General features: G+C 40.6%; 2 protein-coding genes across 10 annotated transcripts in view; one reads left to right on the top strand and one right to left on the bottom strand.

Moving 5' to 3' along the window:
* The window catches only part of CNKSR2 (connector enhancer of kinase suppressor of Ras 2), a 475,055-nt gene that overhangs the window by 233,617 nt on the left and 215,118 nt on the right, over positions 1 to 26,320 (top strand). The gene's annotated exons all lie outside the window — the stretch shown is intronic.
* Positions 1 to 26,320, bottom strand: part of SMPX (small muscle protein X-linked) — a 52,830-nt gene that overhangs the window by 1,344 nt on the left and 25,166 nt on the right. For 6 of the 8 annotated variants that reach the window (XR_007888448.1, XM_051608980.1, XM_051608981.1 and 3 more), the window contains one exon: positions 10,077 to 11,184. The exons of 1 other annotated variant lie outside the window; for it this stretch is intronic. The gene's annotated coding sequence lies outside the window, so the exon portion shown is untranslated. Of the gene's footprint in view, positions 1 to 10,076; positions 11,185 to 20,563; positions 20,847 to 26,320 lie in introns of those variants that run through there. One more of the 8 variants, XM_051608982.1, reaches the window with a different exon arrangement.

Below are 26,320 nucleotides of genomic sequence, written 5' to 3'. Positions count from 1 at the left end.
AAAGCTTTTAAAAAGATAGATTGCATGAGGTCTGTTCCCCTACACTTCTCCACATCAGCACCCTAACATCATTTCTAGGGCTGGATGATTACACTCCCTTGAAAAGAAAACACTCAAGTTCAGGAGATGCTTTGAAACAGCCATATCCACTCACTTCTGCCACCTGCCCACTGTATGTGTAAAATAACAAGCAATCTGTGCAAACATACTGCACACCCTGATATTTCACAGCATTCCTGACTGTGGTTAATGGGCTGTAAGTAGGAATAATCAATCAAGCAATCAAGCAAGCAAGCAATCACCATACAAGTTACCTGTCCATTTTTCCCCAAGCAGGTTCATTTGCCTCTGACAAACCAAAACAGCTGTTAAAAGTCTGAGAGATCTTCTGCAGGGGGTTCTATTTTGCATGTTTTTAAAATGAGCTTTGTGATAGAGTAATATTTTCCAGTTCCAAGTTTACAGCATTGTATGGAAATAGGGGTTTCCTTTGAAGCCAACACGAATTTTGCCCTCAGCTCTACTACAAGTAGACATGCAGTGTTCTTAGATTAGAGAAGTTCTGGGGGCCAAAGTATCTGTCTTCATTTTTCAGCCTTGTATACCAGCATTCTCACCTGACATGAAGGGTATATTCAGCTCCCAAAGGTCCTATTAGAAGAAAGGTTGTATTAAAGATCAGGCCCATTACAATTGAGCCCTACATCAGCTACGGAAGAGAACTTGAGGAGTTTCTACATACAGCATGTTATTTTTAATGCACTAACTCTTGATGTGTAGACATCACATCAGTGGTCTGTATGGAGTGGTCAGGGCCTAGTGAGCAAGGCCAGGGAAAGGCAGCAATAAGCTCTGCTGCCCTGCTGCAGCCTTCACTGACACTTTGAGGAGCAGAGTCTTCAGTCACCAGTGCTGCATGGCTGCCCTTGCTGTTGCTATCCCTGATTTCACTTGGGTTACTTTAGAAAGAGAAAGGCTTGTTTCCTACAGCCTCACCCTCTGGAAATGTGTTCGTTAAATGATTGTTTGTTTGGTTTGGTTTTATTTTTGTTTTGTTTTGTTTTTTCCAAGCTAGGCAGGTAGGGCCCTCTCCTGTTCTTCCTCATATTTTCAGAAAAGAGTAAGTGGAGTAAATACCACATTTCCACAGTCTCCAGAATTACATTACCACAACCTCCAGAAGAGAGGTACTGCAGAGAACTGAAGTCCCTATAGGCTATTTGTGGTTTTCCACACACTGAAATTCTCAACTACAAAGATGAATGGAGAGAATAAGTAGGCATAATTCAGACATCAGGAACAAAAGTATTCAGGGCACTTTCAAGGGCAGAAAGAGCAGTTAGAGGCCCAGATCCCTTCAGGCAATCCTAACGGCCAGTGCTGCTCAAGACAATGTCCTTCCTACTTAGTAATATGTGGTGATTATGTTAGCAAGGTGACACCAAACTGTCCAGTTTGGTTCAGGACTGTGTTGTGTGTGATGGGCACTACAGAAACACTCAGAAAGTGTTGGCAACTGCCCTCCCAACAGGCAACTGCTCTGAGTCACTGCTGTCAATAAATCTTGTTGCTCTTAATTGTTTGGGTTTCTCTGAGAAACAAATATTTACCAGCTTTTGGTTTGCAGAGTCTTCTAAAGGTCACAGATGCTAGCTCCAAGGGGAGCCAAGCTATTCGACCTTAAACTATTTAACTTTGGCTTCCAGTGCAAGCCTGCATTGCCATAAAAGCAGACATCACTATGGGACTTATGTGTAAGGATGGACGAGTGAAGTTCTAATCCTCTTGGCCCATTTCAGCATGTTATTTTTAAAAGCTGGTGCATTCAGTGATAGAAATGGTTGCCTTCATTATGCTTATGCTTTTAGATGGGATTGATGTTTTGGATGCTAATGGTCTGCTGGGAAGTTAGAGTTACTTTCTCATATAATAAAACTGGCTAGAGGGGAGAGAAAAATAGTATTATTTTCTTAGATTGTTATAAATGGTGAAAGTTTGTATTCAGAAAAATAAAAGAAAAAAGTCTGTGTTTTCCCAAACTATTTTAACCCCTTTATGTCCACTACACAACTACATGTAGTAACCTGCAACTGCAGAAAAGCCTCATCTTTGCTACTGTCCTTTTCTCAACTCCCTAAGACTATTCAGACAAGAAATGGTCTGTGGAAGTTACTTCTTATACTTACCTTTCATTTCATCATGACCAATAATCCCAATCAGCAGAATTGTTGTGGAAGCTTTATCAAATTTTGTGTCCTGACTCTTTTCATGCTAGTGTTTTTCATTTGAATTATAGAATTTCTAATAGCATTTACTGTCTGAATACTCATCTGAGCTACTTGCCTGTAAAGGCAGTAAACTCTGTGCTGAGCTACACACCTTGTCTGGTGCAGTGGTCTGTGGTTTGACTTTTAGACTTTCAGACATTTCTCCTCTTCCTTTTCTGCTTTGCTTTGATTTTGATCTGTATAGGCTTAAGAGAAGGTGAAGCTTCACATGACTGGGTGCTACCAGTTGTCCTGACCGGGGTCCTTTAGCTCTTGCTTGATTGGGTTCAGCAAGTACCAGCTCATTTTCTTTTAAGACTCATTATTTTTGTCATCTGACTTAGAAGATTCAGGAGAGATTAAGGCCCTTACTTAAGAGCCACTTGCATGCATGTTCATCTGTCTTAGGAAATATAAGGTTTCCATTTACCCCTAGGACAGAAAATCATAGGACTGACATAATTTTATAATTTGCTCTACTCAATGTTGTATGTTTCATGTACTAGCATTGCATGTAATATCACCCATAGATGTTGCATTGATATAGGCCAAATATCAGCTTTAAATTAGGAAACACTTTTTAACTGTAAGGATAACAAAATGTTGGATTAGGTTGCCTAGGGAGGTGGTAGAGTTGCCATCATGGATAGATCTTTATAGTGTCCTGTAAAGAATATATTGCCTACAAATCTGCCTGGAATTAGGCAAGTATAGTGGCTCCACCTTGGAGGCAAGGAGGTGAATTTGAAGGTCTTTTGAATCCCTCTGAGGGCTATCCTCTAGGATCTTCTGCTCATGGTAAGCCTTCAATCACAAAATCCTCTGAACTATGAGGCGTGGGTCTTAACAGACTTTGGTGATTCATGCAAATTATTTTCTAAATAGAGATGTTTCGCTGAAACACAAAAGACTTAAACAGGAAAAAGCTTGAGATGCATGCTGGTGTATGATGCTTTGGAGACACCATAATTGCTGTGGAAAATTTACTGAGTATGTCAGTAAGCTGGAAGTTTACAGGGCAAAGGGCATGCAAAGTGCCTGCCTGAAAGCACTGCCTCTCTTCACAGGAGAAGCCACCGGAAGGTCATTGCTCAACATCACTGCTCTTTAAAAAGCTGCTCCCTGGGGATGTCATGACTTGAGCACTTATGCTGAGATCAGTCTGTGAAGAATCCATTTTTGACAACTGACTGGAGTAGTATGGAAATTAACTCCACCACTTCTGACATCAGAGTTTTGTTGTGTTTTTTTCCCCTGCCTCACATAAAGAGAAATAAAGTGGGTAATTTTCCATCTTATTTGAAATTTGAATAGAAATAGTTCTAGGTCTGGATATTAGGAATTTGCATTTCTGGACACACCTTTCCTTTTGTTGTTTTACCTTGAAGAGGAGGAGGAAAACATGCAAAGTATCAGTAAGCCAAAAAACTCAACAAGCAGGACTAACAACAGCCGTGTTCTTCTGTCAGATTCATCCTGTCCTGCCCCAGGTAAATACAGATGTTGGACAGAGACCATCTTGCAGAGTTGGAAGCTGCTTTTGGTAAAGATTTGCTGGAAAATGCAACATAAATGTGAATGCTGGGACACTACAAGCCAAATTTTGGAAGAATAATGCACCTGCATCAACGTACTTGTGTGTTTCCTGACATAACCCTGCCAAACTGCAATGCAAAATCACTTCTCAGTGTTCATGTGCTGCTCAAGCAGGCCAGAATGACTTTGCAGTGGAAAAAAGAAGCTCTCAGAGACCTGAGATATTCCCTGCTTTGTGGGGAAGTACTAGAAATCCTGGGCACCCTGGGTGCTTCCTCACAGATGTAAGGAGCTCCCTGCAGGATAGCAGAGCAGGAAGACCCAACTGAGCAGGCTGGATGGGGGCAACTGTGGGAGTCTCTTCCAGCCTGGCAAAGACTGGAGCTGGCTGGAAGAAAAAGTAGGGAAGGGAGGCTTTGAGTCCTCCCTCCCTGACTCCTAGGCCTGCTGTCACCCCACCTGGATGGGGTCTGGGAGGCTGCAGTCCCACCTTTCTGAATCACTCTCCTCCCCAGGCTCCTCCGGAGCCCACGATCAGCTGAGCTCCTTCTCCAGGCAAGCGCTGGTGAGCTGTGAGCTTTATACTTGAAATACCAATCCAGAAAACAAAGTTCACCCTCCCACGGTGTGAAGGAATCAGTTTGTCTTTTTTCCTCCCTTACAGCCCACACTCTTTGGAGTGTCTCTCTCTCCCTCTGAACCTCCGAGGCTGTGGGCAAAAGCAACTGCTGGTGCAAATCAGCAGAGCTTCAGCGACAAAGGTGGCCCAGTGTCATGCTGCACCACAAAATGACCTGGCTCTTTTTTTAGGTCAGCGACACGACTGTAGCACACGCAGCTTTTTCTTGCCTTGCTGGACAGGCAGCATTGGCAGAGCACATCCCTCTCTTCTCAAGGGCCAGGGAAGAGCCCAGATGTCCCATTTGTGCCATAATGACTGTACAAATTTGGTGTTGACTGAATTTGCTCAACCGTGCAGTGCCGTCCAGTGTAATTCTCCCGATCTCCACGAAGCTCTCCCCCCCTCACACGGCCTGGCTTGATAGCTCTCAGCGTGAGGATGGTCAACAGCATTTTATTGGAGAAAAAGTCAGAGAAGGGAATTAAGACGCGGCCTCATTTGAAGGCATTAGTGCCTGAGTCACTGGGATGTCATTCAGCCGTGAGGACAGCCTGTAACAACTTTCAGATCACATGCGTGCATGACATTTAGAAGAGGTGGATGACCTCACAGGAGATTATCTGAGAGATATAAACTGGCCATAGAAAGTGGCACTGGAAGCTTTCATTTATCCGCACTAACCTTCAGCAACAAAAACGGAGGATGAGTGCACGGATGTGCATGCAGGAAGTATGTGAGAAGTGCTGAGTACATTGTGAAAGCCAGAGGGCTGGTAAACCATACCCCAGCTCTGATAACAGGTGGCTGTCATGGAAAGAGGGAGGAGAAGGAGGACACTATGTGTTTCACAGGGCAGAGCTTTGTTTGATTTGCGTGTGTGTATATTTGAGACTTGACTGTGCAGTAAAAGTTAAGAACTTCTGCTCTTTTCCTGGTTTCTGTAGGAAATCATTAATTTGGATATTCTCCTGACCTGCCTAATTCTAGGTATGACCACCAGGCCAGGGCCAGCCTTGGCAGCAATTGTGAGGACAACTAACAACACTAAGAAGAGCCTTAATTATCCAACCCCACAAGCTTCTTCAATCACTCACCCTGCATCTCCAAAACAGCACCTCAGCACATACCAGAACTGTTGGTGAGGATTAAGGTAGTTTTCCTGGGTTCAGTAACAGTGATGATCCAAAGTGTCCTGAGATGCCTCCTCAAGTATTTGTCCTTCCTCTAAGCTTTCATCTGTCATGTGTCAGCCCAGCACACACTTTTCTCCAGCCTGCTGGACCTGTTCCTGTGTGTCTGCTGATCTGCCTGTGGGAAAATTTGAGCAGGAGGAAAGAAGCAGTATGGCAGCAGAGATCTTGGTAGCCATGAAATCATTCTTGCTCCCTGGCTTGTTTCTCAAAACAGAAACCTATGCCTATCCCTTCTTCTGCTTCTCACTCTCACCTTCCCCTTCTCAGTCTCTTTTGTGTTCTCCCACTGCACTTGATGAGTCCATCTACTTCTGTGGACCCTTCTTGTGTCCAAGCACGCAAGTGAATCCTGCCCCTTGTGTCCAAATGTAGAATCATAGAACCATTAAGGCTAGAAAAGACATTTAAGATCAAGTCCAACCATTAACCTAACACTGCCAAGTCCACCAATAAAGAAACTTTGTCCTTAAGCACCATGTCTACATGTCTTTTAAATAATTCCAGGGATGGCGACTCAACCACTTCCCTGGGCAGCCAGTTCCAGTTGCTGGCAATGCTTCAGTTAAGACACTTTTCCCAATATCTAATCTAAACCTTCCCTGACACAACCTGAAGCTATTTCCTCTCATCCTGTCAGTTGTTGCTTGGGAGAAGGGACTGACCCTCACGTTGCTATAATCTCCTGTCAGGTAATTGTAGAGTGTAATAAGGTCTCCTCTCAGCCTCTTTGTCTCTAGACTAAACAACCCCAGTTCCCTCAGCCATTCCTTCTAAGGCTTGTTCTCCAGACCTTTCACCAGCTTTGTTGCCCTTCTCTGGACTTGCTCCTGAACCTCAATGTCCTGCTTGTAGTGAGGGGCCCAAAACTGAACACAGGATTCAAGGTGCAGCCTCACCAGTGCTGAGTACAGGGGGACCACACAGTCAACATCTATGTGCGAAGAGAAAATTAACAATTTCTGCCCCACACTGGAGAGAAAATACTGTCTGTTGTATCGTTACAGAGTTGAGTTCAGCTAGATTCTGACTTCTGCATTTCTTCTCAGGTCAGCACTTGCCTTAGAAATCTCCTGATAGAAAGGAGCTCTGTTAAGACCCATTCTGACCCTGATCAATTAGGAAAGTCATCAGTATTAGATGAAGATGAAGAACCACTGTATTAGATGAAGAACACTCTCAATAGAAACTATTGCAGTACCTATAAAAAAAAATTTACTGAGAGTGCAGCATCTGTAAGAAAGACAAATTGAATTCCACTTTCACTAAAAATACAGCAAAGGATTAGGTCACTTTTCTCAGTACGGCATCCAGACAAAATCAAATTTAATTTTCAAAGACAAGATTCATCTACCACTGTTGCCTGTGAAACCCACAGTTGGTATCAGGGCTAGAACATTGTCACTTTGGTACTGCACTTTGCTATTGCACTTGCAGTTAGTCACCAGGCTTCTGTAGGATATCTTTGAAAACATCCACTTCACAGTTACTGCAAAGTGAAGTAGTGGGAAGTGAATATAACATATGAACAGTTGTGTTTATTTTATAAATGGCTTCAGACTGTTTCCAAAGACTCCAGAAAACTGGATTTTACCAGGTCTGACTGATCTTATATCCAAGCCCAAGTTTTTTTGTCTCTAGAGAACTGCTTTATCTAGGGGCATAAAGTAAGAAGAAAAGCTGTAGTACTTTTTGAGGGCTAAAACCCTGGTGTTAGGGGGAGTTTTCTTTGTAATTATTCAGGCACCAGTAGAACTAGGCTGCTCATATGCCAAAATTGTGATTTTTTTGCTAACTACATTACTTAATCTGCTTGATTTATAAAGCAAAAACTCATTCAAATTAAATGTGCACACATTAGAGAAACCAGGACTTAGTCACAAGAGCAAAAGAAAATTGTTTCAACATTTTGGTCCCCAAGCTATTACCAAGAAAAATGCAACTACTTTCCTTGGACAGCCTTCTCTAATTCTCTTCTCTCAACATCATATTTTAATAATACGAAATGGTGAAAGTGTCAGATTTATATTACATCTTCCCACAAATAATTTACAGACAGCATCGAAAAAGGGATAAATAAAAGAGCCATCTTTATCACCCGTGTGACTGGACTGAACACAGCCCTGGTAAAATGCCATTGAACTCATCTCAAGACTTTGATTTTGGGAATTCATGTCCATAAACACAGTTGCTTGTAACTACATGTGTTCTGCTGGTAGAGTAAATAAACTAGTACAGTGGAACCTTCCTTTTACTACTAAAAATAATAGCTTACACAATCAGAGAAAATACAGAACTGCCAGTTTAGTTCTACAATTCAAATTATGCAAAAAAAGCCAGGCCTCCAGAGTTTTAACACTATCTGTCTTAGAAATGCAGAAGCATTGTAATATTTTAATTGAAAGTGATTAAACCAGAGCCATTGACTGAAATATATTCGAACTCACCAAAAGTTTTCCAGTAAAAGTAATTATTTTACCTCTGCCTTTACCTTCACTTTCAAGTTAAGTATGTTTGGATTTTTCTCTGCAGACAATCAGAGAAATCATTAGAGCATGTTTTTGTTCGGTGGCAAATGATTAAAATTCTCTTCCCAAACATGTGGGGTCTCAGTGTCTCTTTAGACTAAACCCTTTGCTGTGGGTACATCACAATAACTATTCCTGTTTTTCTAACAATAGATGTCTCCACCACATTGTTGAGCAGTTTCTCAGAAAAATGTGTTCAGTTAAAGAAGTCTCTCTTTCAGCTCTGGGATAGAAAATAATTATAGTGCAGAGGACTGGGTAGGGAGTTAACAAAGGAAACTTTTCCTCCACCTTACATGCATAGGGCTTAGTGACACGAGGACAATACTGTCCCTTTGATTTACTGTCACACCAGCACCATGCCAGGACCAGAGCATAGCAATGACTTTGAAATCAAACTATTTTGCTTTGTTTCATGGCTTCTTCATTAAGCAGGTTAAAGGTTGTGGGGTGGAGTGGAGTTTAGCTCTCTGTGGTTCAGTTATAATAACTATTTATTTTGCTGCAACCATTCCTTTAGCTTCACTGCCAAGGAGTGGTCATGTGTCATCTCATTAGTGAGGTGTCAATATATAGCAGTAAGCGAGTTTGGCTGACAAAGGCTGGCACATAAACGTATGAAATAGGTATGATACTGCATTATCTCTTAGAATGTATTTCTGTGCTCATCTTTCATTGCAAGCCTTCAATCTTTCCCTAAATTTGTGCCAAAAAGTCACATTTAGGGAGGAAAATTTTCCATGCCACAAGTAATAGATGGTAGAGTTGCTTAAGGCATCTCTCACTGGTCTGTGTATGCCCTGCAGTCAGACCCTTTCATAAGGCTCAGATTGAAAGTAATATCACGTGCACATACTGGTTCAGAACAGTTCAGAACGATTTGCTAGCTGAAGACACAAGGAGCCTTCACAGCCTTTCCCCTCCTCCAGCATTTAATTGCTAATTTTATGCTTAATTAAGATCCTTTATAATGCCAAGCCCTAACCTGAGGTCCTTGCTGATTCCCATGCCCCATAGCTATCAGACTTGAGATGGCTTAAAATTATATATATTTTGAAATGTCTTTTAAAGCAGAAATGAAGCTGAGGAAACATATTCTTTGTCTCTGCTTAGTCCCTCCCCATCATGAAGATTCTTTGGTGGCTGTTGGTGGTACCCCTCCATTTGGGAGAAAGGAGTTGAAATGTGGCAAAAGCAGTGCACTTCTGTGTCAGGGATGGGGTCAGGTTTTTTTTTCTCATATACACAGACGTGATGACTGGGCTGTGGTCTCAACTCTCCCCATCCCCTGGAATTTCCACTGTGAAGTTTCCTAACTGTGAAATAAGGGGAATAAAATGTGACTTTAACTTTCCACAGTTCTCTGAAATGAGCATTTTTTAAGTGAGTAAAAAATAATAGAAGTGGAGGACCTGACTCATATCACCTTCAACATGCTTTTGGCTCAAGGGATTGTGTCTTTTTTTCTTATCAATTCCATACTGGCAGGAACAATGCAGTCCAATATCAGTGACTGATAATGCAGTGTGGGGGGAAATTGTTCATTTCCAATTGAATAGATATGTGAATCTCACCGGTGTGTAAATTATGGTGTTCCTGATGCATTCTGCCTCTTGACACTTCCATTTCAACCTGTTTTTGGAAATATTTGTCTCCGAGGAGTGTATTAAGGGAAATAAGCCTTAAGCACATAAGGATGAAGCAGGATAGTAAGCAATGACGGAATTGAATATTGGAAGTAAAAAATAGAAGAATGTCCTTGCAGTTGAGCTGCAGTGAGTAGGGCTCCTTTCTAATTTCCTTGTAAAAAGCCAAGCAAATATATGTAATAACTTAAAATACAAAAATATTGCCAGTTAGCTTTTGTGTTTTCTTATGGATTAAATGAGAATTAAATGGATGCCATTGTTAGTCATACTCAACTTGAAATCTGTTTTCTAAACAGAATAATTGTCTTTATTTTAATTGAATAAACAAGAGTCAGCAGAGTTTCATAGCTTGCAGAACAGTTACAATCAACAGTAGAAGAATATTATTACAAAACAGCTCCTCTTATCCCTTCACAGTAAGTAACACAAGAGACACCAAGGAGACACAGCATATTAAATTTCTCTAACAATGACATCTAATTTCAAAAAATAGATCGATCATGCATTGAACAGTCTTCATTTATGTACAGTTTGTATAAAACAATTGTCAGAGATTAATCACTGTGTGTAAGAGTTGATGTAATCATACATGATTTTCCCTCAGCATTAGTATTTCAATGTCCTCTTTTTACTTGGTTGTTTGAAGATAGTGATCCTTCAACTTATATACAGGAGCATGTTCCATCAAGGCTGGATGACCTGCTGCAGGTTTTCTGCCAGCTAGCTTACATCTTTTATTTTCATTGTATAAACTAAAAGTGATGCATAGATATCAGAACACCAGTGCATTTTAGACTCTCAAAACCAAAAGTAAGTATTTTGGCTCTACAACAAGAGAAGAATTTAGCTAAACTCACCAGAAAGGCCATCCCTTTGCATGTCCTTAATTACACAGGATACATGATTCCTGTTCTATATCCAGAAGTACACAACAGGATATTAGATGTTACCGTCCTCATTTACCTTGCATTTTGTCAAATAATTTAAAACTCTTTTGTCCATATTTATTTTTTTTCAAAAGGAAAGAAACCAAATTAATTGCAAGTAATGTTTAGCTTTTTTTTTTTTTTTGCCTTTTTTTTTTTTTTTTCCAAAAAAGTGTTTCTTCCTTTTTTGCTCAAATTGCAATTTATACTATTCCCTATTCTCAGGTCAAAAATCATTCCTGAATATATGTACATTCAATGTTAGTTACTGCTTTCAGTTTTATTTCATTTGTACTTTCCTACTTTAAACAAAATGAGCAACAAGAAAGTGTTGATATAAATGTACAAAGAAGATGTTTCCTATGGGGTATTGCAGAGCTAGGAAATCCATAGTCTTCATACAAATACATAAAATATTTCAAGTTATCTCCGTTCATTGGAATCCACTCAGTTTCTCTTGTCAGACCTGTGTGACAAATTCAAGACCAGGAATTAATAATTTATTAGTGCACTCACAGCTATTTTGAGAGCATGCACAAAAGTACCTGTAAGTTGTGAGGCAGAGTTGATTCCCTGCAACTGCAATTTTGCTTTAACTGAGTGTACTTGTTTACACCCAAACTCAAGGAATACAGAGTGGGTGTGAGACAAATCTTTTTGATCCACTAGCTTTTTCCACCCACTCCTCAAATCTCTGTATGATGAAAGTTCATGATTCTCTTAAGATCTCAGGCTTTTAAAGCTTTGAGCTTTGCTCTCAGTATGGTGTAGCTGCCCCAACCCACTGCCCAGCTGGCCCCCCAGCTGTCAGACCAGGTGTCAGGGGCTCCTGGGCTGCCCCTGCCCTCAGGTGAGCACGGTCCAGCCCTAAATGGGCCCTGGGATTCTGCTCCAGGGAAGCCCCAGCACTGCTTCAGCTGGCACAGGTGGCAGTGCCGTATGACACAGCAGTGTGGCCATGCCACAGGTAGTAGGGATGTATCAGTTGGATAAAAATCAAAACAGCATTTAATTTTACCAGTAAATACTAGTATGACTGTAGACGTATACATAAATATTATTTTTTAACATTTTTTGTAGCTGCTTCGATTATCCTCTTGCTTCCTCTGTTCTGCCCATTAGAGTCCTTACTGGTGGTGCATCTCCTTCTTTGTCTACTGTCCAAACTGAGCAGTCCCAGGGATTTTCAGCCTCTTTTATTTTGGTGCTGTATCTGTTCCTGTAACTATTTTTGTCACAGCTTCACCCACCCCTCCCCTACTTCTGTTTTAATTTTCATAGCTGACCAGCATTGCAGACAGCATTCTGGACTTGACAGCATAGCATTTTCTGTGCTGTTTGTATAAATCCCATTACAGCTTATTTATTACTTATGTAAAGTGAGGCGGGGAAGTGTTTAGCTGCTGTCTGGAGAACAATGAGCTATTTTTATTCACCTCTCTACAGTGACTTTCCTGCATAGTCACAGCAAATTTGAAGCCCAGCATAGGGTCTATTCCTGTTCTCCTTGAAGTTAAGAGATATCGGTGGTTGCTATTGATTATCGGTGGTTCCAGACAGCTCAATACTGCAGAAAACAGGCTTTGCAATTAACTTTAAAAAATTCAAGACACTGACTTCCTCAGTATAAATGTTTAATCGGTTAAGACGTAAGTATTCGGGGTGGAAAAATGCATCTTATTTTTGATAAATTTTATTGAGCTCATGAACCTTTAACAAATGCTCAGAAAGCAGAGGAAAAAGCTACAGGACAGTGAAAAAAATGACAGCCTTCTGTATTTTGTGATGTGTTACATAAAGTGAGCTTTTGCTGTGCTCATGAACATGTGTAGGCTGTACACATTTGAACAGATATTGGAGGGACATTCAAAAGGCTAGAACTGCTTAGCTTTGAGAAGAAACACTTCGCAAGAGAAAAGAGGTGCTATTCAGAAAAACCCTGCATGACTTACACCAACTGCTTGAAAGCGTTGGCGACTTTTGAATAAAGAAGACAAAAGTTAATTACCTTGACTTGAAAAAAGTGAGGAGGTGTCATTGCCCATGGGAAAGAGGCGATAAAACCATACACAGTGCTACTAATGTGCTCTGTGGCCTTTAGCAATTGAACAATGCAATCATCTTGTAGCCTGATTCAGTGAGGCAATGGACTATTTTGTTTCAGCTGAAATTTCCTTCCAATCAGGTAATTTTAGGTACTTAGCTATCTGATCTCAAAAACAAAGGCCAACTTTAAGGCTGTATTTGACGGCTCCCTGGGATACGCAGGCACGTGTAATCCTGTCCTATATAATTACTGCCTGCCTACACGCAGCTTTCCCTGTGTTTCAGCTGAGTATTCTCCTTTCTCTTTCACACTGTTCTGTGCCTGTTCCTGAATATCACTGTTTTCCACTGGTGGGTGGATAAAACATTGCTGGCTGTGACTAAACTCAAACACTCAAGCCTGGGATCAGGAGAGAGGGTGTGCAGGGTGCAGCAGGCACATCTGAGCACAATGTGGCCCTGTGTGTCACAAGTGTTTTCTGATTCTTCTGCTGAAAGAGGCCAGTGTCGGGTTCTGCCTCCAAACACACTGTGGGCAGGTTTATGATGTGAAGCTGTAATTTAGCATTCAGTTTTTCTAGGATTACGTGACATTTTTTATACCTTTCTAGCAGATTCAGCGTCTTAGATGATAAGCCTGTGTTTTCTGCAAGTGTCATCCTGGAGGAGACATCTGCCCTGCATGGGAACTTCATGCTTATCTTCTCCAAGTAGTTTAGCCTTTCCTTATTTCCTGAGCTCCTAATGCCAGCTGTCTGTGCTGCACACACCAAGCCCCCAGGGATCATGTTGATAAAGGTACAAAGAAGATGGAGCCAGACTTTCCTCAGTGGTACCTCATGGCAGGACAAGAGGCAACAAGCACAAATCAAAATACAGGGAATTTCATGTGAGTAGAAAACAAAATCTCTTTTACTGTCATGGTGGTCAAACACCGGAGCAGCTTGCCCACAGAAGTTGTGGAGTCTGTAATTCTGAATTCTGTAATTCTGTCTCTTTCCTTCATAGAATCACAGAATCACAGAATGGTTTGGGTTGGAAGGGACCTTAAAGATCATCTAGTTCCAAGCCCCTGCATGGGCAGGGAGACCTCCCACGTAGACCAGGCTGTTCAAAGCCCCATTCAACCTGGCCTTGAACACTTCCAGGGATGGGGCATCCACAGCTTCCCTGGGCAATCTGTTCCAGTGTCTCACCATCCCCATAGTGAAGAATTTCTTCCCAATATATCCTTGGAGATATTAAAAAACTGAACATGTCCTTGAGCAGTGACCCTGTGATGAGCAGGAGATTGGACTGGTCTCCAGAAGTGCTCTCCAGCCTCAGCCAGTCTATGAGTCTGTGAAGAGCCTTTGTTGATCTCAAGAGAAGCTGTCCTCCACTCATGAGGGCCAGGGTGCATTCATGGGCCAGGTGCAAATCTCTACTTGTCTCTGCTTTGCTGTGGATCTGTCAATTAGATTACAAACTGAAAGAACAAGGTGTAATATGCTGTATTACTCTGTTGCTAATAATTCAAATAATCTGGCTGCTGGGATTACTTTTAGCCACACACTCCTTTTCTTCAAATATTCCTTTGTCCTCCTTTCCTTTTCTCATAAATTGCAGACCTTTGAAACCCAGCTCTCACTGAACTCAGTGTTAATATCACTTAATACCTTTATGACCTCAGAGTTAGAAGGCCCCAGCTGGCATCATATCCCAGCCAGCCATGCAAGTGCCTCTCTTCCTCTCCCTCCCCTGTCACAGGACTCTCACTAGGCAGTGGACCCTCCAAAAGGTCTGCTGTCTCCAGTTCTCCAAGTCACAACTGAGCCATAGAAACTCTAGTTGCTACTTGCCATCCAAATGCAGGAGCAACCAAATTGTCAAAATGATGAGCCTTGCCTCCATGCTTGGGTGCAGAGAAAAATCAAGCCTACTCTTCTCAAATTTTGTCTAAAGCACACTGCTTGCAAGCAGTGCTATTTGAACACCTGCTAATAATTTTATCTGTCTCTCAGGTGTACTCACTGCTCTATGGTTGCTTATAATTGCTACCTGAACTCCCTTTGCAGTCAGTGGGTCCTCTGTTATCTCCCTGTGATGCTCCAATCCACTCAGACCTCCCTCTGGCCAGCTTCAATTCTCTCTCTCCCAGCTCCTAAAGGCACGTTATTTTTAGAGCTCAAACTCCTCCAGAGATCAATGGGAGTCTGTAAACTCAAAAATAGGTTGCTTATGGTACATTAATAACCCTCACAGTTATGTTCTCTGGTTATTCTTTCAGCTGCTGCAGCTTATCTTCCAGCGTCTATCTTACATCTCCAATCAGCCTTATTTTACTGAACAACACTCTGCCATTAAAAAAAAACAAACAAACAAACCAACCCACAGAAAAGGATGTCCTTGACAGCAAGGACTTAAATGTTGTCCTGATTATGAATGGACATAAGCACATGCTTAGGAGCTTTTCTTGAATCATGGAATTAGGGTTTTTTTAGCTCTCAAGGCTTTCTTCGTTCCATGTCTGAGGATCTACTGGGCTGTGACTGCAGGCAATGAGATGCCAGTGTTAGCTTCTGGGACAAAAAGACTGGTTCCTTGAGTTTTCTAACCATGGGAAAAAGCAAAGGCTATTTCTATGTTAAAAATAATTCAAATTTTTGTGCTATTCAATGTAGGTGCAACTTTAAAAACAAATCTAAGTAAAATAACTGCACATCTCACATTTTTTCCTTCAGCATTAGTTTTTTCATGCTGCATCTCCCTTTTATTCCCTGAAAATATGCACAAACTGGTTAACAGCAAGCGGATGAAAGATTTAGTCTAAAAAAAGCATCAGTAATTCCAACTGTCAGTATTTTCTGTTCTTATACAACGTGTTAGCTGAAAGAAGATGAAACATCAAATTAATCCAGACTTTGGCTGTATCTCCATATATGCAACAAAATGACCACATTCAGAGCTAATACATAATTAAAGCCCATGCATGAATCACCTGAAGGTTAAATAAAATTTGTCTTCATTTGAAGGGTTTCCAGCCTTATACATTTAACCCTAAGATTCTATTATGGCAGCCTGTTTTATAAGAAGCAACTTTACAAAGGAGAAAACAGACATATCCCCTTAGCACTTCAGAGAAAATCAGTGATAATAGCGAGTGCACCATGGTTCAGTAAATGCCTCCCACTCAACAAGCTTCCAAAGTGAATGATCACATGATGTTTACTCCACACCAGAAGCCATTTATAGATCTCTTACTCATCACTATCACAGTCATATATGCAGCATTTAGGAAAAGGCAGAAGAAGGCCTCTACTTGGGAGAGGAAGGGGAGGGTTGCAGTTGGAGAACTGGGTCTTTTCTTTACAACACTGTTTAACCAAGCTGTGAAGTACGAGTTAAATAATGCAAACTCTAAAGTTTATAATCAAATGAAAGCATCAATTACATAATGTGGGCATTACACTTGTATAACAGGCCTGGCTACTTGGACAAAATTTTGCAGTGATCAGAAAATTTTTAATTAAAAGGGTCAAAAAATGCCTCTTCAAAAGTACAAGTGGGAAATCAAGGCAATTACTTCCTATGGAGTTAGGAGACCCAGGAAAGAGCTTAGTTCCCACAACTTTTAAATGACATCTGGGAATTCCTAGCAAATAACACCCTGGGAATGAAAAGGGTATCAGTTTCAGTAAGGTGAGAAGGGGACAGAGTTCATGAACTTTCGTTAGTCTGAAACAGAGTTAGCCCAGAATTACAAACAGGCTGATCTTCAGGAATAAAAATCTGGGAAAAAAGTAAATCCAGGGACATGTCTTCTTCGATTAGTCTAGAGAACTTGAAATTTGAAATAAAGCTGTACTATCTCCTTTAGCTCCCTAATTCTCCTAAACACCTGGTAAAAGCCTTGTCCTTCCACAGACAGCAACCTGAAGTGCCAAGGGATCTGCTTTAACTTGTCTGCCCTCACTTCCCTTCAGTGGGCAGCATTTGCAAAGATCATCTTCTCCTGTGCAATTGCTTTAACATTTATACAGTATCACTGTCTACACAGATAGTGGAAGAAGTAGGAAGGCAAATAAATGTGCTCCAAGGTAACAGATCCATACTGTGATGGGACATGAGAGACAGGGTTTAGGTTGTAAAGAGGAGCTCATGCTTTTACTCCGTCCCAGTGGTTAGTCTGGTTGACTAAATGGAAAATCCTACTTTGGATTAAACTCTGCATTCTTGAATGTTTTTTTGTCAACAATTTCAAAGTGTTTGTTACATTTATGTCAGGATAATAATAGCAACTTTCATATATCTGAGCATCTCTCATATATATTTTATATCTATATCTTTATAGATATCTATGTATCTATATCTATCTATATCTATCATCTTTTAAAATATCTTTGCTCTCATTTTTAGTTTCTGAGCATGGTCCTTGGCAGCCTGCTCTAGGTGGCCCTTCCTGAGCAGAGGTGTTGGATCAGATGACTTCCAGAGCTCTCTTCCAACTTCAACCAGTCCATGATTCTGTGAAATACTGGAAAGATTAAATAATTTCTGGGTTTTTTAATTTGTTGGGGTTTTTTGTAATTTACCTACAGTCAATTGAAATACGTGGATAAGCAGCTAAAAATTGAGATTCAGGTTGTGCATATACACACAGACTTTCAAAACAAAAAAAAAGTTGGAACTGTTACTCTTTTGTTCTGTCTGACAAAGAATGTCAGCCCAAAAGGATGTTTTTTCCACTGAAAAACAAAAATAATCTTTCTGATAATGAATTTTACTTGTCTTCACCAAGAAGAAATTACTGAAAGTAAGTTTCACTATCTCATACATATGTTATTCCTCAAATTAACTTACATCTGTCCTCAGATAGTATGACAAGGGGAACTAAGGACAGTTTTGACCCTTTCCACTGTTTGTAGTCCAGCAGTGCATGCACAGGGAAGCTGCAATTGAGTCCTGTCTAGTCAACTACAATAGACCTTTTATTTAAGGCAAAAAAAAAAGGCAAGTGAAAACATTCCTCCTGTCATACTGTTGTCAACATTTCTTGTTACCTACACTGACACAAAGCTTTGTCAGCAAAGAAACTTGCACAAGAATGAAGACAGCTATCAAATGGAGGCCTTTCAGATCAATATGTTATGGCAGCAGGTTTATCTCCCACCAAGTAAGGAACAAATCCATGGCACTTTTGAAAGGTATAAATTGGGTACTTAGCCAACATAACACAATTAAGAAGAGTGATGTTGTACTGACCTAATGGCTGCCATAACAGTTTAAGTGATAAAAAAACAGATTAGCTATCAGTATGTGCCTGAAGGTCTTTGGAGGATTTTTGACTCAGTGCAGTTGTACTGCATGGTTGCTAGGTTGTTCCCTTAGCTATTTGGAGGCTGCAACTACGGCTGATTTATGCAGGTGGTTCCCAGAGAGTTAATAAGCATGAACAAGAGAACACCAGAAAAAAGCAAGCGTGTGAATATTATCTGTGATGAGGTTTGTGCACAGACTCCGGGTTGACACCAGCTGAAGCATCAGCTTGGCTTCTTTCTCTCTTTCAGATGTTTTTTAACTTTCTAAAGCAAATGGCTAAGTATTCTGTAATACAGAAGTCTATCAGTTCCATGAAAGACCAATATTTCCTGTTATTTTTCCTTGGATTAACCATGCAACAACACTAAAATCCAACAATTCAGATGGTTCCACTCATCTTTAGGACAAGTATTATCCAAAATGAAAAATTCTATTATAAATTTTCAGACAAGAGACTTATCCAGCTACAGGCATCTTCTCATCTTGAGAAGACAACAGTGCAGCTGTCTCACTCAGGGTACAACATCTCAAAGTTTTTTCTCAAATTAGTTGTTTTTTTTTTCTCTCAAGCGTCCCTCCCTGCCATGAACCAGAGAGCCAAGCGAAGGTAGCAGGTCACTGAGGGTCCAAGCCATGTTCTGCAAACCAGTTCCTATATTTGGGAACCTGCAGGATTTCTACTTCTGTCTGTGGACTTCAGGGTTCTGGCTTCTCAGTAGAGGCTCTGGAACCCTTAGAAATTCAAGGCTGATCATGGATTCTGGTATCTTCATGCTTCCAGTTACAGATTTGCAGTAAGGGGTAAGGCAGCCCTGCAAACCTTAAGCAGAGCTGGAGCCTGTAGGGCTCCCAGTCTCTATGTCCAGAATGATGAGTTCGGGGCAGCCACCAACACACCTGGCAAGTGCCCATTCTGCCATCACTTCCCAGAACACTCCCAGAGTAGAGCTTCAAAAGATTAAGGCTGCTGAAATAGTTGGGAAAAATCATACTGAACAATTTCTATTTTTTCTAAGTTATTTCTCCTTAGAATTTATTTCTCTTGAGAAGCCAACCCTCTCATTTTGTTTATGTCTGAATCAATTTTTTTTCCAAAATTTCTGAAAGAACACTAATTCTAATTTTTTGTTCTCTGAAAAGCCCTAATATCCATAAAGCCATGATACTTGACACGAGTTATACTGCCTTTCTTTTTTTCTTGGTTAGGTGGAACCCAGATATAGATGACCCAAATATGTCATTCCTAACAGTCAAAGATGTCGTGACTAGCAGCAGTTTCAAAAGTGAAAAAACGCCTCACATTTCAGTGTTTCCAGAGAAAAAGAAAAAACTTCTTCCCACAAGTGTTCCTACTTCCTGACTAGTGCTAATTCAAAAGTTTTAGGGTTTATAAAGTGGTACAAACATTACACTTCCTAGAGCATAGAAATGCGTTCTGAATTTTTCTGTCTCCTCAGTCATTGTTTTTTGTTTGGGCATCTCTTGGCTGAGATCAGAAAGCTGACTAAGACAATATGTGATGGGCTGTTAGTTATTTGCATGAAGCAGCACCTTAATGAACACATTTTTTTAGCTTATAGATTCACTACAAACTCTGATATAAATATGTTGTTTATAGGGATAAAAAACAACAGTTTCTTAAAGCTGGTAAAACATCTTGAAGTTTCTCATATCTGAGCAGTACATAAAGAGACTGCATTTTTTAGGACTGATTATGCATAACACTTCAAAATGGTATTACAAAAAAAAACTACTAACTGGTATACTTTCTGGTATTGGTATTGCTACTGCAGCTGTGACTTTTTCTGGACCTACCTTTAACATTTTCTCTTCACAGTTCACATGTCTTAAAGCACAGTGGCTGGAACATGTTTACCTCATTAAATTCAGGTTTTCATTACAAATTTGTGCTTTTCATCAACATTTTTCCTCCAACTTCCCATAACCTGAAGTGTCATTCCATAAAAAAATTTGCAGACCCATCTTCAATTACTTTGGGAATGTGTGAGGTCATTTGTGATTCGTAACGGGAAGGAAAGATTGAGCAGTATATACCAAACAGCATGATTAAAGTTGTTAATAAGGAGCTGCAGTGGCTCTTTCTACCTCTGTTAATGAAAACGCTACCATGGTGCTTACTACCTTTGAAATTACTGCTTTTTGAAGAGAAAACAAAGTTTTCCCTCTGTGGCACTTTACTAAGCCTTGCTAGGTTTATACGGGTGTTTGCCTATAATTATTATTCTTTGTAATTATTAATTAATTAAGGGTAAAAATTGTACTCTGAGTTTATGTTAAACTGTTCACATTCACCCATACCACCTCTGCTTAAAAAAGCATTTGATTCCCAGTCTAGCCATCTCTCAAGGGCTTGGTCTCCTTTTTAAGGTGTCATCCTGATCATATTAACAGCGATGCTCAAATAGTCTGTTAAAGAAGCCACATGACTTAAAGAACTTAAGCAGGAAAAAAATTATGGCACTGAGATTAGAAAGGGATTTCTGGGATGGTTTAGTTTTATTTCATTTTCATTCCACATCATAGCAATTCAGATTCTCAAGACAAAGGCTAACAGATATGGTGAAACTTCAGGAATCATTATTGTAGCAAATTCATCAGTAAGAAAGCCAAGGCCTAGAAGCTGATTCTGCAAAGTGCTTATTGCCTCCTTTGAGATACTGTGAGTCCTATTGATTTCTCCAATGGTAAACAGAGCCTCTTAGCAGCTTGCAGGCATAGGGTGAATAAAGAGCCAGTAAAACACACTTGAGTGGTGGTGCACTGTGAAAAGAAAAAGATGTTGCTAAGTCCTTCCATGGACTGGGATTTGTGATGTCTACAGAACAAATATATGTACAGAAGGGCCAGGCTAAGCACTATTAGAAATAAAATAATTGTTGATAAAATATCCAGCACTGAAAAAAAACCAGCAACAATTAACTAGTAAAAGAAAAGTAAAAAAAAGTTGTGCCATTTAAAACAACAGGACATCTTTGTTGTACTGAAGGTGAAGAAGGCTCTGTAAGGAGTCACTCATCGATGCAATATGAAATGCACCTGCTGAGAGTTAATTGCGTGACTGGGGTTTATCAACCAGGATGTGTCTCTGAAAGCAAAGTTTCCAGCTAGGAGAAAATGTATATGGTGGTGAGTGCACTCACTACAGAGATTCCCTACAGTCAGTGCTTGGTAGCCCACCACAGAGATAAATTGAGGGGGGAGGGGAAATGCCTCACAGATGTCTGCAGCTGGAGTACAAGAAGCAGGAACACAACTACTGGCAGGACACGGTGTAGCTTAGATTAAACACAGTCAAATTATTACTAAGGTAAAAAACAGAATTCCTATATTGTTTCAAAAATGACTTATGAATGTAGGGGCCTTTGGGTTAGATGGTGAGCTAATCCACTGCAAGCACTATGGCTCTGAAAAGTCAAACCCTCTCATGTCCCACATAGGGCAGCACAAGCAGGGGGCCAAAGGTATTGTGCACTTCTCAGAACCTTGCTGCCTGCTCTCCTGGCAGTCCCATTTACTGTGGTGGAAGTTTCACACTACTAGCCTTGTGTGCCTTGGCCAGGCCCTCAGCTCAGAGCACCCTACAGAAGCTGCATGGGTCAGCCACCACTCTGAGGGAAGGAGGACATTTGCTGGTGCATCTCACAACCGTGTAAATCCTTGGTCTAGTAGCTTGGACTATAAAACCTTGCAACAACCTTAATGCCCTATGTCTGCACCAGATGCATAGCATCAAGGGTTTGAAGCTGCTGAACAACAGGTGTTGGAAGTACTTAGAAATGTTATTTGCTATTTGGGGTTGTCAGTAAGCTGGAAATCTGAAAAAACAAAGCTTTTTGCAAAGTGCCTGATTTATTTTAAAGATTTTTATTCTTTCTCAGGAAACTGAAAATTCAGGCCACCAGTTTTGTTTTTCCAGAAAAATTGTTGACTTTGGGAGGCTAAAAGTTCCAGAAAAGTGACCTTGTTTTTACTGACATTTTTATGGTAAGGTAAAGACTCTTCCAGTTGAATCCTTCCAGCAGTCTTATTGTAGTCCCTCAAACAGTGCAATAAAAGCCTTTGTAGCAGTGGGCTCTCACCCTCAAGATAGTGCTGTTTCATGCCATATGAACTCCAAAATTCATAACAGTGCTACATAATTAAATTATGAGCAATGATTTTCAAGTAAATCGTCTTACTACACAGAACAGACTGTGGAGGAAAGCTCTTGCCTGGGCTTCTTTTACATTGGCACTTTACTTGATGCTAGCTCTCCAAGCAAAAATTAGAGCTTTACTCTAAGTTATGTACAAAACTTTCTCACAAATATGAATGCAACACATCACTCAGTAAAATGCTGCTGCTGGAAAGGTTCTCTGATTTCACACCTGAATGCTCATGTCTTTTGTTAGTGTCATGCTGGTTGCCACTTAATATTCCTGATAAGCAGGCATTTTCGCCAGAGATGCACGCCCAGCAGTAAACAACAGTGCCTGCTATCTTCATGGCCTTTACATGCTGAGAAGGATTTTTTTTTAATATTGGTATTTTTAAAACAAAAACAATTCAAGGAGGGATTATGATTTTTTTTTTTTTTTTTTTTTTTCAGAAGATGGTAGAGTTGCAGGGGCAAAGGCTTTGAAAAGTGAAATATCTGACAGATTGCTATTTCTATGACTCTAGACGTATGTGCCCTCACTAATAGCATTTCTGTCATTTGTGGAGTCTGTGGCTTCTTCCTTTTCAAAAAAGCTGAGGAACTGAATGATAAAAAGCACATATTAAAACAATATTAAGTTGACAAATGACTCACATAAGCATCACTTTATCAGTTAAGACTGAAAATGTAGCCTAATAGTGGTTATTAATATTCTAAAGTTAAGATAGACCTACCAAATTTCTTTTCCCTATATGTAATGTGAGGTAGATTACTTCAGAGATGTACTGGTATGTACAAAAGATGAATCATTGCTGTGTTAGTTTTGTAACCACACGTAATTTTGCAGATATGAGATGATGAGGAGAAAATGGTTATAAATCATGTTTTTCAGGTAACATACAATATAAGGTAGGCTGTACAGTATTTTAGCACACCTGCACTGACAAACATATAAAAGTTCCCCCTTAGCTTCCATACTGCCTGATTTTTTAGTTCCTACCAGACTTGAACACTGTCTGAACATTTTTGCTTTGTTATTCTTCAGAGCTCACGTGTCCGCCAGGTTGCTAGCTCTGCCATTCATTTTTCATTGCAAATACTCTCCATCGCTCATACAACTTTAATGTTTGAGGGAAAAGGTCTAAGCATTAGGTGTTAACTGGTTAGAGTTTCAAAAGCCATGTGCTCAAACCTTGGCAAGGCAGACTTTGTCTTTCATTTGTCCCTGAAGAAAATGTGCATTTCATGCTGGTTTTAGAAAGGACTATGTCACAAAAATGTTTTATAAAACAAAGTCTGTTCATGTGTGTCCTGAAGGTAATTGAATTTTGGTGGCATTTGCACATACATAATTTGGGATGAAAGCTATATATATTTATATCATGACTGTTTATGAATTTCAGATTCCAGAGCAATGAAACTAGAAGCAAACAGCATCTTGGTGTACTTCAAACACAACCTTTCTTTCTTCAGTGAAGCAAAAGGAGAAAATGACAAGAGAATTATTAGGTTGGACAATTATGAGTGAAAAAAATCAAGTTTGCTTGACTTGTTATTTGCAAGTTGGCATGGGCTGAGGCTGCTGAAGTTTATTTAAAATGCAATGAGCTCTTGTACCTTAGAGTATGCCAAGAGTCAAACTGGTCCAACATTTTCTGACGGAACATTTCTCCACTGGGAAAGGTTTATACTTTGCAAGTGTAACTTTTTCTGGAACATCTTGCTTTCAGCAACTCCCCTGATGCAACATGGAACATTGAGCATGACTGATCTGGGCAGTTTCTTATCAGCCCCCATGCTGGCTCCCCAGCAGCCTGCCAAGAGGCTGGTGCAGCTTTTTGACAGGGGCTTCCAAGAGCTGATGATTTCTGTCAGACTTGGAAACTCTAATTCCTGCTCAACACTTCTAACATCCAGAAGTTACTGGAGATAGTTCTACAAATCAGTGGAGAAATTTTTTTTTTTTTTTTTTTTTTAATTAAACAGAATTATTTTACCCTTGCTATTTCTGTGACAGCTGAGGGCAGGACCCAGCTCTGTAGTGTAACATAAAATTGGCATGACCAAACTGGTTTCACAGCTTCCACCTCATCTCAGTCTCCTGCTGCATTGATCTTCACCTTCATTTAGGTGCTTGACGCCAAACACTTTGATACTTCAAGACTCATTTTGTCAACTCCAAGCCCTAAAAATGGTATTGTGTGCTCCATCTCCCCCAGACTCAAAGACTGGATCATGAGAAGTTAAAAAAAAAAAACAAACAAAAAAAACCCCACGAAGTATATTTTCTATTTATTTAATTTTCTTCTTGCTGGTTTGACCATGACATCTACTTCTCTTCATTTTCCTGTGCCACTGCAATGACTTTGTAAACATCCCACAATGAATGGGTCAGAAGCCAAGCCCCATGCAGATGCTAAGCAATACTCAGACATGTAATAATAATTTTAAAACCCTGTCCAGTCCAAAGTGATTTCCAGTACACAATAAGACACAATTCATGACACAACAACTTTGGGACAAAGGAGGGATAAGGAAATGACAACTCAGTTATATTGGGTGTAATAATTAGGAGACTTACAATAGGAGCTGCTTGGCTGCTGACACGCTATTATTTTTATGCAATAGGCTTCCCGAGCCATCTCAGGACAGTATTTTGAAAGTATTTAGCTGGTTAAACAAGCAAAACCCCTAGGAGTTAAGTAATGGGGTTTTTTTTGAGGAAGCCGATGAGGCAGCTGCATCTTTGGAGCTTGAAATATTTTAGAAGTCTGCCCTCTAGTTTCCCTTGAGAGTTACTGTCACGGTGCAGTATTTGCATATCTGTTTTGACTGTGATTTTTTCTCTCTATAACAATTCTTTCCCCTTCTCTTCCATAAAACAACAAAACAACCAAACAAAAAAAGTCTTCACCTAAAACCTTACTAACAACCCAGGGTTTAAAGCAACTAGATTACAAGTTAACCTTTTGGGCAATGTTCTTTACCAGAATCATTATGTAAGTGGAGTTGGTAAAACCACAACTTCATCTTAAAAAAAAATACTTCGAAAAAAATAGTCTTTCTTAATTACAAACTCAGTGAGCACAAGAAAACAAATGACTGTCAGAAAATAGTATTTTGCATTTTAGCATTTCATATGACTGAAGGAGCTGCAGGACACAGAGTTCCTTTATGTTTCTATTGAGAAGAGGTTGGGGGAAGTAAAAAAAAGACATTTCTGTGGTAGCCAGGGAAACTCAGAGGGGCAGCAGCACAGACTACCTGCTTCTGCTATTATAGTGAAAAGGAACAAGTACAGCAGGTTAACTTATATAAATCCTTGTTGTACAGAGAGCAGTTATACCCTGAGCCTTTATCCTTGCTGGTAAAGACAAAGGCTCCTCGGCACTTAAAACCCAAGAAATCCTTGTCCAGTTCCTTGTCCCAGGGGCCATGGCATGGCAGTGGCTGGTGACCAGTGGCCGGTGGCCAGTGGCCAGTAGCTGTGGCACTCCCATGCCACTTGCAGCCCCTGTGCCCTCCACCCCAGCAGCCAAGGGAGTGAGGGCTGTCCTGCAAATGTTCCTCGTCTGCTGTGCTCACCCCTGCAGAACTAAGCTGCAAGTGACACAGAGAACTGTCCTGCTTCGCTTCAGAAGCTGCCTGGAGCTAAACCCCAGAACAGGCTGTGCCAGGATCTTGGATTTGTTTGACAGCCTCAGCTCTGCTGTAATTTCGGAGTTTTCAGGGTTTCTCGGATATTTCGCTGGCACTCGGGCACTTTGCAAAGCGAACTGCACTGCTTCATGCAGCTCTTCAACAAAAGAGGATATGTGCCCAGAGATCCCAGGCAGCTGAAGTGATGTTCAGCAGCCCTGGCTAAGGTGCAAGGACAGGGGAGGTTATTTCTCCTCAGCTGGGAGGCTGGCATGGAGCCGTGTGGTTCTCACCACTTTAGTACCTCTGTATTGCAGGAACAGGGATGGCTAGTGTGGGGATGATGGTGTTGGGGCAAGCCAAGTGCTGCTGCTCCCAAAGCAATACTCATGGCTAAGCTCTGTCAGATCGGTTTCTTTGCTATTAATGCATTAGAGGAAAGGAGGGCTCCTCTCCA

Source organism: Apus apus, chromosome 1 (assembly GCF_020740795.1).
Source record: "Apus apus isolate bApuApu2 chromosome 1, bApuApu2.pri.cur, whole genome shotgun sequence".
In the NCBI taxonomy this organism is placed as follows: domain Eukaryota; kingdom Metazoa; phylum Chordata; class Aves; order Apodiformes; family Apodidae; genus Apus; species Apus apus.
This window is presented reverse-complemented; position numbering and strand designations above follow the sequence as displayed.